At 38.1% G+C, this 13,805-nt stretch overlaps 1 protein-coding gene across 1 annotated transcript in view; it reads left to right on the forward strand.

Moving 5' to 3' along the window:
• LOC102292098 (protein phosphatase 1 regulatory subunit 29) overlaps positions 1-13,805 on the forward strand; it is a 306,883-nt gene that overhangs the window by 183,229 nt on the left and 109,849 nt on the right. Inside the window, exon 3 of the mRNA XM_005936833.3 lies at positions 908-962. The gene's annotated coding sequence lies outside the window, so the exon portion shown is untranslated. The remainder of the gene's footprint in view (positions 1-907; positions 963-13,805) is intronic.

Here is a 13,805-nt window from a genome sequence, read left to right on the forward strand (position 1 = left end):
CTAGAACCGAATTTGAAGTACTGTTTCGAGACATTGTCCTCATCGGCCTAGATGTGTAATGAAGGGAAAAGGGGTGGAAGAATTTGTCAAAACCTCAATCACTATATAGTGATTAGTATGATATTGACTACATAGGGTTAAATATTTCTTATCAAAAAATGGAGGAGGCTTGTATCTGCAGTTCAATGGAGGAAAGGAAAACAGTTTGTCATTCTTTTTCACATAATGCCCCGAGGTTTGCCAGCTGATATTCAACCAGTGGCCAGTTGGGCAGTGATCCAAAGTACAGTAATAAAGGTGCTCAGTTCAACAACTTCTACTCTCCTGTCCAAATCTTACTCCTTTCCGAACTAATTGTTGGTGGAACTTAAATTAAAAATAGATAAATTCGAGTTTGTCCAGACTTTTCCTCAGAAGGAGAAACAAAATCTGTGTATCATAATTGAGTTATATATCACTCATAAAATGTGAAATTGATTTGCTTTTATGCAGATCTTTCAGTGTTAATTGGGCTGTGGTGTAAAGAGAAAGTTGGAGTGTGACTAATGCGAGTTTTAGAACTTGTAGTCTTAAAGTCATTTCTCTCGCCAGCCTTTTCAGCTGCCTCCTCAGATAACCCCGACAGAAGATTGCCCGACAGTCAACCATCCATCTTTGTTCTGTACATCTGCACTCTTCCCTTCCTCTCCCCTCCCCTCCCATCAATAAAGAAGGCAGAAAATGTACATCACTCCGGACTGTGTGAACATAAAACCTAAACCAAAGTAAAGCCAAACTTTTAAGTTCTTAGTGTTTTTTGTATGTGCTCAGTCCCTCGGTATTTATGGCCAAATCAAAGAAGCAGTTACTCAGCTCTGCTTGGAATGTATTTAATCTCCCACTTCACCATTTATTACTGTCTCTGCAGGTGCTTCTTTCTTGGGTTACTGGCTGAGGTGTTATACCCAGGTGCACGTGTGCAGGTAAGCTCTTCTCCATGCATGAGACACATCCCTCGCTTGCATGCTTTGTCATGCAGATCATGCAGATCAGGATCGTCCACTAATTGGAAGGTTGGTGGTTCAGTCCCTGTCAAAGTATCTTTGGATGAGATGCTGAACCCCTGTTTGTTCTGTGATGCATCCACTGGAGTATGAATGTTAAATAGAAAGCACTTAAGTATAGAAAAAAAGTGCTTGTGTGAATGAGGCATGTTGTATGAATCACTTTGAATGTTTAAATAGAAAAGCATTATATAAGAACCAGTTCATTTACCTCTCTTTTTGTTACTGAATTTTTTGATGAAGTGGTGATGAAACTTCTGTTAAACAAAAAGCTAAAAAAAAGCTAAATTATAACTATTTTTATTATTAAAATGTTAACAACCTTGACCTGCTGCCAATCATTATACCAATGATTGTGAGAAATACTTCTGAATTAAGTTTAGCAGAAGATGATACGATGGCACAGCTTTAACATCTTTGGCAGCCAGACCAACAGCAGCTCCTTTCGCCAGTGGTTAGTTTGAAATATAGCGATGCTTCATTGATATTGAGTATTATGTCACACAGCAAACAAATAATCCAGTGAGCTAACCAGGGCAGTATGCAGATGTGTATATCTGAAAACCACAACAAGTATCAATATGCCAGATTCCAACAATATATTTCTATGATGTGCTCAACAATTTCCTGCTTTGATGCATAGTTTGGAGACAGAAGGTGGAGATGGAGGTGGAGTTAAAATGCTAATATTTTTACTGGGAGTGACCAGGTGGGGCAGGATTGGAAACGAGTACATAGACGGTACAGCTTGTGTTGGTGTGACAGAAGAGGATGCTAGGGTTAGGGGGAGATGGAGACAGATGATCTGCTGTGGCAAACCCTAAAGGAAACCACTGAAAGAAGTTCAGCAGTGAAAAATCATCTATAGAACACAAACAAGAAGCATCAAGGGAGATGATTTTATCAAACCAGACCGCAGCAGTGAACAACAATGAAAATCAAGCAATTCGCCAGCTAGCTTGGAAATAACTTATTCCTGAATTAACCAACTGTATCAGACCTGAACTGATATACAGATAAGGGCTATGTGGTGATGCTGTGGGGAATTAGAAGCTGCTAATATCTAGCCCTTAAATTGGGACTCAGGCAGCGATGTGTGTAATTATTTAAAGTAAATCTGGTGAAACTATTAAGCATCATTAACCTTTTGTTTGTATCGAGAAACGCCACTCTACACATACCACATTTCCACTGCCTGTTCAGCTGTGCGGTATTCATTTTTGATTAAATAAAATTGTAGCACAGAAGATGAATCATTTTGATGACATCATGATTCTCATTCAATTATTACCGCACACAAGGACTACATAGAGACTTTGATTTTAAAAAAAAAATCTGCTGGCCGAATTCATATGAATGAATACGCTGGCTTCCTGATTGTTAATGTTTAGGCATGTTAGATATGAAAGTGTGAAAGAAAATCAGCTGAATTTATATTTCTGCCATGTCTACATAGAAGTTTTGCTAAAATAGCAGCAGCTTCATGCTTCTATCACTATGTTCATTACATCACCAATGGCTTTAGTAAATGGGTGCATTTAGACTCAACCTCAAAAATCTTAAGGTCATGACTTAAAATTAGTTTGATCCATCCAGTCTGTCTTTTACAGCATTGTCACCTTTTTTCAGTATCTAGTGAAGGTTTGGCCTCTAAAAGACCCCCAAATCATTTTACAAGCCCCACTCTACTTTCCTTTGTTCTGTTTTCTTTCTCCACTCTCTTGCTTGCTTCCTCTATTTTGTCATGAATGACATAACTGTATGGCAGGAAATTGAACAAGGCCAATTTAAGTGTTATATATTTTTGTCCACATGTGTGTTGTCATCAAAGAAGAGAGAAAAACTAAAACGAAATGGCCCCACTTCAAAATTGTTGGTTCAAAATAAACTTGCACAAATCTCATTTTTGAAGTTCAGTTATATATCTCTCTTCTAAAGGATTATTATTATTTTATGGTTATTTTAGAACCTAGTTGTTTCTCACTGACCCACTGCTTTAAGTAATTTTATTCACTCTGCCTTTATTGAAGTTGCCGTGGGAACGCTAATGAAAAAAGGATATTTTTAGTCTTGGAAAAAAAACATTTTAGACAGTTTTTAGAAACATTAGAAAAGTATGGTGGTCAAATAGATTGTGTATATGATTGGTGTTATTGTCAAGTTGCAGAAAGACTTTAGGTCCAAAAACTTGCCCGTCTGATGATATTGTGTCAAAGATAATCTAAACAGCTAAAAGACATCTAAAACATCTGTACAGTCCTGTACGTGTAAAGTAAGTGCTGTTACTGCCTGAAGCACATATCAAGGAAATGTCAAGCTCAGTTTATGCCAGTGGTGGATCAGGGTTGGACAGTTTCCACACAGAGGATGTGACATGACTCGCTCAGAGTATTTGATGTGTAGCATGGGAATTAAAGCAAACAACAGGTGGAAGTCAGGAGATGTGATGGAGACTGATGGTTTTTAAATGTGTAGGGAAATGAAAAGGGCATTGATAGAGATGGAAAAGACTGATGAAAAGGTGAAGATGGGGAAGATATGAGCTATCAAAAAGCCAACAGACCTTGGCTCATATGAAACCAACCGCTATCAGGAAAAAAATAAATAAAACTGCCAAAGAGCGAAATGAGAAAGTAGCAGGCCGAGGTCAAACTTTCAAATGAAGATATATGAGAATATTATTTAAAAGGAAATTCCAATTTAAGTTTAACTCTAATCATCTAGGGTTTTTATTTTAATCTTCCATATTATTACACGGTCCTGGGTTCATGCAAAAAAATAATGTATGAATAGAATTTGCAATGTACAGTAGAGCAGAAAATCTCAAGATGAGTGCAAACTAATGGAGAAGGTAAACTGTAGGCAAATAAGCAGTGAAGATTTATAGCTAGTACATTTTTACAATGCAGCTCAAACTGCCTTGTATTAATTATATACTGAGTAATAAAGAGCCAATTTATACAAATTGACTGTTCCAAACAAAATGACTTTAGCCAGTTTTAACACTGAAGCATTAAGTGCTTTGCCTCCAATTAGTGAATTTTCTCTTGAAGAGCTTAAAAGCTAAAATAGAACCCTTCTCAGTTAAGAACATGGTAGCTTTAGATTTGTAGCTGGGTTAGCTTCAAGTCCTGCATATAGTAGAAAAATCCATCATTATCCATGTCCTCTAAAACAGAAAAGTCCACTAAAGAAAAAAAAACCCTAAAAAATAATGGTTTTATATAACTATTTTATGCATAATATAACTACATTACTAATCACGTTTACCAGCTGCTATAATCTCATGGAGTAAAAAATACTGTAACTGTCTGTCCTTCACCCCTTCACCAAGTTGGAGAGAATTTATACACAATATAGAGTTTAATGTTTCAACCACATGTAGGGGAAAAGGAAGCAAAGACGGAGATTAACGAAAGCGGACTAGGAAGAAGATGCAGCAAAACGAGTACACAAGACAAGTCAAGGAAGAGGAGAGCTGTGAAAGATTTGTGGCCGCAATGAGGTGTGAAGCTAGACTACAGGAGGAAGAAGGGTGAGGCGGAGAGAGGCTGGGGATGACTTAAAGGAGCTAGATGTGGAGAACAAATGCAAGGGACCTAGAGAGCGAGGCACAGAGGATAAATGCATGAAGGAGAGCAAGAACTGAGGAGGACAGAAGAGATTGAAGCCAAAATCTGCTAAAAATAAGTATTTTTCTGTCCTAGCGGGGAAGTTGTACAAAATGAAATAACTTAGGCATATTAACAGTGTATTTACACCTACAGCTGGAGGGAAGATAAAATGTTTTAAAGGCTCATGTTGTGCGGGGACACTGATTAGATTCTTCAGCCTACTTCAAATTGACTTAATGAGACTAACTTTCCCCAAACTGATTTTTCCTCACACACTCTCAGATATTTTGTGGTCTTATTGTAATTATCTGCTTATATCCTGTCATCAGTGTCATCCATCATAGCTTTGGTTTAATGAATTTCAAAGCTTTCAGTCATATTTTTAAATAAGATTACTGAGCCCAAGAAACATAAGCCAAACACAGATATTTTCATAATAATAGTGTTGATGGCTGTATCCAGAATGTTAGATTAGATTAGATGTTGTTTATATGCTACTACTAAATATTCCACAGTCAGCGGTTAGTGGTATGATAACAAAGTGGAAGTTTTTGGGAATGACAGCAACTCAGCCAGGAATTGGTAGGCCATGGAAAATCATAGAGCAGCAGATCAGCGGATGTTGAGGGCCATAGTACGCAGAAGTCGCCAACTTTCTGCAAAGTATATCACCACAGACCTCCGAGCTTCATGTGGCCTTCAGATTACCTCAACAACTGTGTGTAGAGAGCTTAGTGTAATGTGTTTCTATGGATGAGCAGCTGCATCCAAGCTTTACATCACCAAGTGCAATGTAGTTCTGTAGAGCAACTGGACCTCTAGAGCAGTGACATGTTCTCCATCTGGCAATCTGACAGATGTGTCTGAGTTGGCAGTTGCCTTAGAATGATATTTGTCTGATTTTAAAGTTTTGTGGATGGGGGGGATTATGGTCAGGCTTGGTGCCATAGTTCCAGTGAAAGGAACTCTTAATGCTTCAGGATACCAGGACATTTTGGACAAATCATGCTACCAACATGGTGGGAACAGTTTGGGCTCCTTCATGTTCCAACATGACTGCACACCAGTGCACAAAGCACGGTCCATGAATAAGTGAGTTTGGTGTGGAAGAACTTGACTGGCCTGTGCAGAGTCCGACCTCAACCTGATAGAACACCTTTGGGATGAATTAGAGCTTAGACTGAGAGCTGGGTCCTCTCATCCAACATTAGTGTCTGACCTCACAAATGCACTTCAGGAAGAATGGTCAAAAAATCCGATAAATACTCCTAAACCTCGAGGAAAGCCTTTGCAGAAGAGAGGAAATTGCTATAGCTGCAAAAGGTTGGCCAACATCACATTAAACCCTATTTTATACTAATTTTCTTAACAATTGTTAGTGCTATTTACACACAGTGCTGCAGATGCACATAATGAACTGATGCACTTTATAGGCTCTTGCTTGAGGTCCAACCATTTCTTTCTCTTTTTTTGTGTCTTTTTTATCCGTTTTGTTCTGAACTTGTAAAGTTTATGGCTTCTGTTCATTTTAACCTGAATTAGTTATTGCCTGGATTCATTTCTTAGGACCAGAACTAAAAAATCACCAAATTAAAAATAAAGAAATACCTTCCTTTTCTTGAATTCTTTGGAAAAAAGAGACAATGACAAATCTTACCTCTTCTCTGCTGCTGCCATGTGTAATAACTTGAGGTGCAAAGAGTTATTTTTATATGCAAATTGGGAACTTTCTCAGTTTCTACATCCAATTATGGTGATATGATAGGAGTGGAACTGAGTCTCATATATGCATATTGGTCTCACATATAAGAATTTCCCAATGACTTATAAAAGTCTTTGGGAAATGAAAAAGGACCACTTATATTCATGCCTTTCTAAATGTTGTTAAAGACATTTGTGCATGTCTTAGCAACTTTTAAACAGTTGACATGGTTTGTAAAATGTAAACATATATTTTATTCACAATGTAACAGAAAAGACATCAAATATTTAAAAACAAGAAAATGTAGGGAAAAGCTCAATTTCAATATGAAGACAGCAACATGTTAGACAGGGAGAGTTTCTCAGGGGTAAAGATGGGTGAATGAGATTTGAGTCATGAGATTTGCAAATCATGGCACTTTTTATTTACATTTTATACAGCGTCCCAACATTTTGCAATTCGGTTTGAATTTTAAACAAACCCAGTGTTCGTGGCAGTGGTGCTGGTGCACAGCAAACCTTTAGACAGTTGCTTATTGTACCTGTGAAATGGGTTTGATATGTGGATAGTACTTGCTTTGACCTCCTATTATCTTTGCAATGCTAAAGAGAGATTTTATCTGTTACAGTGAGATTAAGTTCTTTTCTGCTACAGTCCCTATTATTTAAATGTATAAATTATTTATTCTAAAGGTTCTCCTCCATCATTATTTGTATTAGGATTCATATTTGAAGTACATTGTACACAGCTTACTTTAATGACCCAGTGGTCTACCCCCACAGAAGTTTGTACTTTTTTGACTTCCTACTGTGTGGGTGTGCATAGACTCTCATCTTTCCCTCATATCCTTTGGCATAAGGTTTAAAGGGGACATGAAACGCTACACATATAAAGGCTGATTTACACCATGGGGCCCTCTTCTCAGAAACGGACATAACTTTGTCTGTGTAGCTGGATTTAAGAAATAAATGCTTAAAGTTTTAAAAGCATGTTTAATGCCATTGACGTCATGTGGTTGGTTGGTTGCAGCTAATAGACTTGCATTATTTTATTTTAGCTAATTAATGACAGAATCGATAATTCAGAGGAAGATAACAATCAATTTAAGGGGATTACTTTTGTGCTGTCTCCGACTGCAACCATTAGTTTTATGTTAAGAAACTGAAGTTTGCTGTCCACTATCACTGTTTGTTTCCGTAGCAGTAAGTGGCTGTTCGCTGTTTGCAAAGCTGGACTCAAACAGGAAAATCCAGCTGTTAGCTGTAGTGTTCCTTTTTTAAAGCACTTTTTAAATGAGGACTGAATGAAAGAGAGCTTGTTTGAGTCACCAGACTGACAAACTGGAGTCCACACTCCAGCTTTTTCCTCACCAGGCCAGGTACTGAGCTGTGCAATCAGTTGGGTATCACAACAAAAACCTACATTTCTTACCGAAGATGAATGGGAATCCTACCACAATCAGCATGGGGTGGGTTTGGATGATCGATTTATTGATTAAATTTATCGATTCCGATGTTTCACGCTTTGTGTTCACGCCCTTTTTGCGCTGATTCTAAAGCGGTTAGTTTGATTTCTCTCCAAACAATACTGACCGAACCAGCAGGAAAAGAAGATCCCATCTACACTTCACAAAAACATCGTCATGAATTCCCTCTGACTTTTGCCGTTTTGCTTCCACCACACTTCATGCACAGCTTTTCTTTCGTTTTTGATGTACTGCAGAATATTTTTATAAAATCCCAGGCCAGGAAAATCACCTTCATGTTTTTCTGTGTTTTATCTTTAGCTACTTTGACACAAAGGCATCTGCTGTGATGTTTACACCTTTGATAAAGTCTTGCAAGTGTCAGCTTCCTTTTTATAGATACAAAAATATGTAAATGTACTGATCTGAATTATAATATTCCTGAATGTCTGAGGCAAAATTTCCCAGAGTTAAATCGAATTGAATCGAATCGAATCGGAATCGAATCGATTCTAGAAAACATTGACGATACCCATCCCTAAATGACACTTCCCTGTCTCTGTCAGTCCCTGCGTCACTTATGCATCCAATACAGACACATAAAAAAACACTCCTAAAACAGAATAAATTATTACAAATAAATTATTACAAAATATATAGAAAAAAAAAATAGAGGCAAGTTTGCCTGTGGTAGAACGTATACAATGCATGAAAAAATCTTTACTGCAGATACTAATTTGACTAATTTAATAATACTAATTTTGTGTTGTAAGATTTATGAGTTTCATGCTTTCATAGCGGTACTTAGGAGAGCCTGACATTTTTTATCAGGTGGTACACACTGTAAAAAGTTTGAGAAACACTGATAAGGTAAGTGTATGTGTGCTTTTGGAAAACATTTAAAGCTGCTGTACAGAATCTTTGAAACAAGCTTAAAACATTTTTAGAATATAAACAGAGCATCTGCTTCTCTTCACGTATGGACTGTGACCATACGTAGTGTACGGTCCAAAAGTTACGGGCTGAGGTTGTGTTGTGGCTGAACTACATAAAAATATATAATTAATTTTAATCTCCCCAATCAATTATAATGTTATGTTGGAATGTTGTTAAAGAGGGTCAAAAATGTTTCAACCCAGTTTGTTTTGCAGTTTCTGTATAGCAGCTTTAATATAGGGAGGACACAACTTCCAGATTGTGTGAGTAAAAATAGTTTTTTTTCTTTGTCAGTTTAACAGTTTGTTTTGCCTGTCACTGTTCCCTGTCTGTTTTCTTACCCGTTTCTTCCTGACCTTGTACTTTCTCCTCACGTTCCGTCTTTCCTCTCTCCCTCTTCAGTCTGACAATCATACACAAATAGATTGTATTCAATTAGATGAAAAATTACATTAATATGAAAAAAATTCTATTAAGATCACTAACAAAAAGTCCTCTCTCAGGAGAAAGGAGAATAACCAAACAGCATGTACATCTAATAAAAGATATAAACATTGAAACACTCATCCAACATTATTCTTGATTGATGGATAACTTGATCTTACACTTTTACCTGAATGTGGCTCCTTTCTTTGAAAAAACTTCCTTATATCCATTATGAACCTGGCTGTCTCTCTGTACACAAACACACACACACACACACACAGCAGGAGTTATAAGGTTAATGGGCATCCAGTCAGTTAGCTAGTTAGTATCTGTAACATTTGTCCTGTAAAGCATCCACGGGACACAAGTGTGAGGACAGCAATACTTTTATTAATACTGTGGTTTTCAGTTCACTGGGACACAGTCACTCCCGCTCTCTGCTGTCATATCCGCTCTTCCGCCTCTGACTGTCACTGCGAACATATAAAGAGTGACAATCACCTTCACTTCCCAGCACACCTGTTCGCCCCTGCGCCGCCCCGGGAGCTCACTGCATCACCCCTCCTCTGCAGCCGACCAGAGACCACACCCACGCCACAGTATCGATTTCAAACAGGACAGTGGTAACAACAGCAGGCTACGGACAGTTTTAAGTTTTAGATTTTAAATAGGCTGTATAAATTTCAATGGGAGCAACAGGACAGTCAAATGTCGCTGATTTTACTACAGAGCAGGACGGATTGTAGGGTAGTAAACGTCGTCGTTTCCAACACTGCAGGTTACCTGATGTAATGTTTTTCAGCTAAAAAGAAACATGGCCTGACTCCTACCTAACTATATAAAGAGTAACTGAAGGTTAAATGCAGCTAATATGTCCTGTTTTAAGCCAGGCACTTATACCTCCGCTCTGCTGCATCTCAGCCACCATCGCTCTAGCAGCAAGAGCGCTAGAGCCAGAGCAGGGGAGATGCGAGCTGGAACAAACCATTTTGGGAGGGGGGGTATCTATACTTTCGTTGTTGAAATGTTACGTTTCAACCAAGTACTGTAATCTTTTTATATTTTTAGTATATACACAAACAGCAAATATTGTGAAAAAAAAATAAGAAATCTTTGGGGGTGAAGCACCCCCAAACATGGGCTAAATCGCCCCTGGTTACATCTGCGTCAGCTTTTGAGAGCAGGGCTCAATGGTTTAAATTAGCCTTTATATGTGGAGCGTGTCATGTCCCCTTTAAGTTCTCATTTATAACACCATTCTTTAGAAATCAAGCTTGGAGTATTTAAAAACAGCTGACTTAGAAAAATACTTTTGCCTTTTCTTCAGCTGAAGTGTTGCTTAGGCGTCACGACGAGGCGTTGGTACTTTCAGCATAAACACAATGTGAGTACACAGTAACAATGCTAATCAGAGTCTGAGATCCAATAAAACCAATTTACAAACACTGAGTGAGTTGAATACGTTATGTGACGTTTATCTAGTTAAGGACATTCGAATAAACTGATGCTAATGTTTGGATTTTTGTCTGATTATGAAAGCAGGCAAAGACTGTGTTTCTCAAATGGCCTGCTTCTACTTCAACATAACGAACTCATAGTATTCAAGCTGTGTGTGTGTGCGTGTGTGTGTGTGTGTGTGTGTTGATGCATTTGAGAGAGCAAAAGAGAGAGCATACATGTGTGGTGTGTGGGCTGTTGTTTATGCGATGAGCCAACATGTGACTGCAGCTGTAAGTAAGCCACTGCTGTGAAATTTGTCTGTGGCAGGCTCTTCATCACCTCTACTTCCCTGCTAAAATCCTCTGTTTTCCTCTGTCGTAGTAGGTCTCCCGTATATCTGATATCAGTGCTTAATATTCATTGCATGCAGTATGCTGCTGTTATTCATGAATTGGTTGACACACACAGAGCTTTTATTATTCCTGCTGTGTCTTCTAAATGAGCTGTTCATCTGCTGCAGACTAGTGTCCTGAAATTCCCACCATCTCTGGGGTGAAAAAGTAATAAAATGTCATGAATAGAAGGCTGTTGTGACCATGCAAGGAATTCATTAAGTCCATTTACTGCATGTATGCAAGTTATGCATATAGCAGAGGAGATAACAAACTGATTGAGTACAGCAGTTCTGGCTTTAGGGTTGAAGTCTATGCTTTGATGGTAATGGTGTGATATTCTTAAGAGCTAGTTTTAATAAATTGGGCAAAAATAGAAGGTCTCCAGGTGATCTAGGAACTATATGCTAACTTATAAACAAAGCCAAGCAGTGACCAACATTGTACAAGGTGCAACCCGAGTTAATGGGATAAAAATGAGTAGACCTGATAATGGGGTAAAGGGAATGAGTAATCTGATAACAAATAACATATAGTATAAGCACTTTTTTGTACATTTTTGAAGACAAAATCTTCTGTTGAAAAATGCTGGGGACTGTGCAGGGTACGGTAGACTGAAACAGGTATTCTCTGTAAGCCCATAACTCAGACATGGCTGTGGACACTTACTGTTGTGTCTCTCTCCCGACTGCCTCCACGCATATTAATGAAAAATCTCAGATTTGTGTTCATGACTCCATAAGAACTGTTTTTCAGTGCAGTTGTTGTGTAATTTTGGTATACCTCAGCCTTTTCAATTTGTTCATGTTTCTTAAGAACTTCTTGACCATTTCTGATAACGCTCCCTTGAAGTCAGACTGACTGGTCTGATATATGACTCAGGCCCTGTGTCAGGTCTTTCCAGGATTTGTTTCCTAAGAACACGAGCTTCAAATATTGACCATTTACTGTATATAGTTTTATATAGATCTGCCTTTTCTTCTTTCGACCTCTATTTGTCTAGTTTCCTCAAATCTTTTAAGGATACACTGCACACCATGTTCAGATATGCCAAATTTCTAGCTAGTAGCTTTTTGGGAATCTCCTTGTTGGTGCAGAAATACTATTTTTATGTCAAACTGTGTTATCTTTGGCAATTGTCATAGATTTAACTGAAGAAGTTGAAGTAATTTATTTGTGCGACACGCTTCTAGCAACAACTAAACTGAGTTTGGTTACCTTTTATACTTGAATTATTTCAGTATTAAGTTGCTTAACCAACTAGCAAACAAAATCTTCTGAAAACAGTGAGGTACTATTATTGTTTGCTCAAAACCATTTAAAATGATTTCTGGCTCCTTGGAATTATTACATTAACAAATGAGGGGTGGTTCAAGACTTTTGCACAGTATTATGAGTGAGCTGATGCTAGTTAAGTATTATTTGTCACTTTCTGTGTGCGCACTACTGAGAAAACACATGCAGAGTGTTTTCTAAATCTGAAACACTACAAAAATAAAAATGAACTTGGCTGTTTGTATAAACCATTATAAGACACATCCTTGTGTCTTGAGATTCTTCCCTCCTTCCAGACACTCTTGTGTTCTGTTACATCAAAAAACAGACTGAATATCTGACGAGGAGTAATATGCTGGGCCGGGTTCTTAAGTTTCAGAGAAAAGACTCAGTAAAGAGTTACATGACAGAACCAAGATTTTGGCAACGTGCTGCTGTTCTAGCCGCATGCTGATTCTGACATCTCCCTCCCACACTCTGACCATTCTGTCACAACCACACGGGGCTCAACAAAGGATATGATTTTGTCTGTGCTCAGCAACAATTTACAGTAAACTGTTGTTGCCGTGAATCATTTGGTTGAATAATTTAAACATTCTCCTCCCAAGATTTTGCACCCTGTAAAGGAAACTCCTTCAACTGTTTATGTAATAAACTGTTAGTAAATCTGGCCTTTAGTTTGCATGTGCAACATATGCGCCCATCACACTTTTACTTCGTCACTACAGAACCCTGCTGTTCTGCATTAGTGAAGTATATATATTTTCTTGGATGATATGTGAGCTTTAATTCTACTTTGGTTGTAATCATGTGCATATGTAAAAAACAACAAAAATAAATTCTGAGTCAGAAAAAAGGAGCAACATAGCCCCAGTGCATTTTTCAGGGATATCTGTGCAATGCTTGGCTGTTTATTTAACTGCATGAGCACTTTATTTCATCCATTCATCATTTATAATGTTTCCTGTGCCTTTGTGTTTAGAAATGTTCCATTTGAGTTGAAATGTTTTAGTTAGCCCCAAGGAGTTTTTATATTTTATATCCTACCTTTGTTTTATCAGTTTCATAAAGGTAAATGTACTTAAGTCTAAACTCTGCAGAGATGGAGACGTAGGGGTGACGGCAGCAGCAGGGGCATTGCAGAAAAGATACGACAGTAAAGTAGTCAGCAAAATGAGAAATAGCTTAATAAAAATAGAGTAAGCAGGAGGTGGAGCAAAAGAGAGAAACTTGGCAGGTGGTGCACTGTATGCATCAGTAACCAAAGGAGATTGCAGTGTTATTGATTAGTCTATTACAATATCAATCAAGCACACTGCTAATTTACTAATGACACCTTTACTATGGGATAACAGTTTGAGAGGAAGGCCCTGCACTGCACTGCTTTCTTAACAGTCAAAGACACCTTTTGGACCATGCCTCCTGCGTCTTTGTAGTTATTCCTTAGTGATCCAGGACCTTATCAGTGCTGACAGTTGATTGAGAAAACAGGAGACTGCTCAGGGACAGCTC

This window comes from Haplochromis burtoni, unplaced genomic scaffold (assembly GCF_018398535.1).
Source record: "Haplochromis burtoni strain Fernald_Lab_line unplaced genomic scaffold, NCSU_Asbu1 Contig_223, whole genome shotgun sequence".
Lineage (NCBI taxonomy): Eukaryota > Metazoa > Chordata > Actinopteri > Cichliformes > Cichlidae > Haplochromis > Haplochromis burtoni.